At 36.1% G+C, this 4,465-nt stretch overlaps 1 non-coding gene across 1 annotated transcript; it reads left to right on the forward strand.

Annotated features, from left to right (window-relative positions):
- Nucleotides 1-2,689: 2,689 nt before the first annotated feature.
- Nucleotides 2,690-2,817, forward strand: LOC132654941 (small nucleolar RNA SNORA36 family). The gene has a single exon (XR_009592542.1). It is a non-coding gene; the product is annotated as a small nucleolar RNA SNORA36 family (small nucleolar RNA).
- The last annotated feature ends 1,648 nt before the right edge of the window (nucleotides 2,818-4,465 follow it).

A 4,465-nucleotide genomic window follows, 5' to 3' on the forward strand; every position in this document is an offset into this window, starting at 1 on the left:
GGTCCTTGGTTGGAGATACAGTCTCATGAAAGACCCCTATACCCATATATATTTGGTCCTTGTGGAGCTCCTGTCCTCTCCAGGTCATACTAACTCCCCCTTCTTTCATATGATTCCCTGCACTTTGCCAAGGGTTTGGTTATGAATCTCAGTATCTGCTTTGATACACTGCTAGGTAGAGCCTTTCAGAGGCCCTCTGTGATAGGCTCCTGTCCTGTTACTTGTTTTCTCCTACATCCAATGTCCATCCCCTTTGTCTTTCTAAGTGAGGATTAGTCATCTTACCCCAGGTCCTCTTTCTTGTTTATCTTCTTTAGGTGTGCAGATTTCAATATGTTTATCCTTTCTTATAGGTCTAGTAGCCACTTATAAGTGAGTATATACCTTGTGTGTCTTTCTCCTTCTGGGATACCTCACTCAGGATGATATTTTCTAGATCCCACCATTTGCCTGCAAATTTCATGATTTCCTTGTTTTTAATTGCTGAATAGTATTCCATTTTGTAAAGTACCACAGTTTCTCTGTAAAAGAATATAGAATGGCAGAGAAACACTTAAAGAGACCTTCAATGTCCTTAGCCATCAGAGAGATATAAATCAAAACAACCCTGAGATTTCACCTTACACCCATCAAAATGGCTAAGATCAAAAACTCAAGTGACAATACATGCTGTAGAGGTTGTGGAGAAAGGGGAAAGCTCCTCCATTGCTGGTGGAAATTAATCTTGTAAAACCACTTTGGAACTCAATCTGGCACTTCCTGAGACAATCAGGAATAGTGCTTCCTCAAGATCCACTGTTGGTATAATGTTCTTTTGGAATGTATACACTTTACCCTTGTTCATTCAAATGCTGATTTCTCTCCCCCACACTCTGGTTTCAATCCTGACATTGCATTGTGATATTTATTCTAAGCATCACCTGTCTCAACTTTATGTAAACATGCCAAAATAAAGCAATTAACCACAATTTTGAGTAAGGAAAAGGAATTAGGAAGATGGCACAAGCCAAAAGACAAGAAAGAGGATAGGAACCAAAGGACAGGAAATAAGTAGGAGGCAAAAAGGGTGGGGGCAGAGCTAAGAGAGGAGGCTGGAGGAGAGATCTTGGAACAATGTGGAAAGATGGACTGGACTTAATATATCACTAAAAGCAAGTATAATGTGGGAAATCTGAATGTTAGGAAACTATGAGGGCTTGGAGGTTTAGGATGGACTAACTATTGCCCATAATTGTGTTCTAGGTTAAGTAAATAAATCCCAGTCTCTGTGTGGTAATTTGACTATACAGCTGTTCAGGATTAACAGGAGCTTTACCAGAAGATATATCAACAGTAAATCTTAAAAACAACAATCCAGCTATACCACTCCTAGGTATATATCCAAAAGATGCTCAAGTACACAACTAGCACATTTGCTCAACCATGTTTGTAGCAGCTTTATTCATAATAGTCAGAACCTGGAAACAACCCAGATGTCCATCAACAGAGAGGGGGCTTTCAATTGGCATATAAAGTGAATAAATTATAAAAATAATTTTATATAAAAATTAATACATAAATAAACCAAGCACAAAAAACAAAACAAGCAAACACACAAAACACTAGATGTCATGGTAATTCTTTTCATTCTATTGCTGAGGAAGTAGAAATAAACAGTTCCCTCGGGCTACCTATCTAGCGAGCCTAGTCTACCTGATACATTTCAGTCCAAGTAAAAGACCTCGTCTCATAAAGAAGGTAAACGTGTGTGGGTGTTTGTGTACCTGCATACTCATGTACATGTACAAAAACACAGACATACACACACACATGCATGGATACCCCTACACACAAAAACAAGCACCTGCAAAACAGTTGAACATGCACACTTTTATGAAGAGACACATAAATACATGGGTGCAGAAAGACATGAAATTGCATATATATGCACTCATGCACACCCAGACCAAACAAAAATAAGTGCTAATGAGTAAATGGAGTATTAAAATGTTCATATTTTTTTTACTAAGACTTTAAAATAAAAATGGTATGATTTTATTGTCACACAGAAATTTTACTCCTAAAGATAAGTAAAAACACATGTTGAGACATGATTGCCCACCACTGTTGTAATAGCACTTTTCATAATAGGTGAAAAGTTATCTATAAATATCTATCAACTGATGAATGGGAAAAGAAAATACAGTTACCACAAGATAGAATATTATTCAACCATGAAATAAGGTAGTAATCCATGTCTCAACAAAAATTAAAATGTATATAATATTTTTAAAAAGCAAGATATATAAACCCAAGAATACCCTGATCTCATTTTTTTTTTAATTGTTCAGAACAAAGACATGCAGAAAAGGTTAATGGATCTGGAGGCACATAAGAGGAGATGAACAGTGATTGCTGACATTTGAAAGGTTTTTCTAGAGCAGTGGTTCTCAGTCTTCCTAATGTTGCAACCCCTTAATACAGTTCCTCATGTTATGGTGAGCCCCAAGCATAAAATTATTTCTGATCCTACTTCATAATGTAATTTTTCTACTGTTATTAACTATAAATATATGATAATTGGGATATCTGATATATAAAAGGATTGTTGAACCCTGAATGGATCATGACTCAAAGTTGCAAAACAGTGTTCTAAAGGGTGAGAGTAGTAATATTTGCACAAAACTGTGAGGATATAAAAGCCATTGAACTCCACAGCGTTGACTTTAGTTCAAGCAGCCTTCCAGTTCTGTTAATTAAACTTTGGGGTACTGAAATTGGCTGAGTGAAATAACTAAATAGAGTGTTACTCTATTCATATACTTCTAACCTATACAAATAAATAAATAGGGAGATAAATACATAGCTAGCTAGTTAGATAGATAGATAGATAGATAGATAGATAGATAGATAGATAGATAGATAGATAGATAGATAAAATGAGACATGCAGAGTCCCACCTGCCATGTGTCTTACTCACATTGGGAGCCACTATGATGTGCAAGTATGAAGTGGACAGATAGGAAAGAAAAAGAGGCAGAACAGTTTGAGTACAATGAAGAGAGGAGGAACTAGAGAAGTGAGGGTTGGAGAGGAATGGCAAGTCTTGTATGGCCTGTTCTACCATCAGAGACCATAGAGGCGTCCCAGTCCATCTTGTCCCTGAAGGCTATATCTGGACCCCAAGGCTTTACCTCAGTAGAGGTCAGTGTTGATGTTCCTGGGCCATATTATTGCTAAAGACCATGCTTATATCCCTGATCCAGGGGCTGTGCAGAGCTAAACCTTCCCCTTATTGGCTGAAGCACTTGGGAAGTGGCAGGGGAAATGAGATAGTAGGCCTCTAGTATGTGAGCATAGGAGAGCTAGCCCTGCCTCTTCTGAGGTTATGGGGGCTCATAAATGCCTCTTCCCAGCCACCTCTCACCACCTGAGCAATAGGGATAGCTGAAAAATTGAAAATAGTCAAGTAGTGAAATTTAAATCAGAGAAATTGTATTTCAATTTTAGAACAATATAACAACATCAAAAATATTTTTAAAATGTTAAATTGTTTTATGTATGTTGACTGCACGGTATTGAAAGCCTAAAATTTTCTCTTGTCTGATATCTGAGTCACAAATATAACTAAATTTTTTTAGTTTTAACACACTAGAATGCAATTGATAAGGAGAATGTTTTTTACTTTGTTTTTTTGTCAAGGAAAATCTATGCTTTGGATTAAGATGAGGGATTTTACAATAACTTAATGCTGATAAAATAGACATGTGCACACTTTTCTGAATTCTTCTTTTTGTTAGCTACATGATAGAACAAAAAAATCATAGAGTAGAATCTTGCTCTTCAGTGTGTGGTCCACAGCAAAGTAGGGCATTAAAAGCTGGGGTACTCTCAAAGTCCACCGCACACCTACTGACCTAAATGTGCATTTAGACAAGATCTCCAGGTCATACTTATATAAAATGGTTAGAAAGGCAGTTCTTTGTTGTTGATCCTTATTATGTGGAAAAGGTGGAATGTAAATTCAAGACTTTATTTGATAAAGGTTATCATTTTTCTCCTTTGTCTAATATGCTGTCTTTAGAAGGAAGTGGTCATTTATAACTTTCCATTCATCCATTAAGGTGATGTCTACAGAATGGAAAATGAATATCACTTAACAAACGATGGCCATCTGCATGCTATAAGTCCATTATCATGATGAAAATTTTTGGAAGAACTTTTGCCTCAGGGTAAAGCTTATTTTCTTTCCTAAATATGTATATTTTACCAATTTGTTTTTAATTCTTTAATCATACATACTTGATTCATCTGTCTTCATCACTTCTATAATATCTGCTTTAACAATACCTCTTAAAATAACAAATAAGTTCTTTTAATATGTATATTTCATTACAAATTACACAACCAAATTACATCCTGCTTTGAATGTTGTAGAATCACCATTGATTCCTGAGTCTTGGGAAAAATCCTGCTAATACAGGTG

Source organism: Meriones unguiculatus, chromosome 6 (genome assembly GCF_030254825.1).
Source record: "Meriones unguiculatus strain TT.TT164.6M chromosome 6, Bangor_MerUng_6.1, whole genome shotgun sequence".
Taxonomy (NCBI): Eukaryota; Metazoa; Chordata; class Mammalia; order Rodentia; family Muridae; genus Meriones; species Meriones unguiculatus.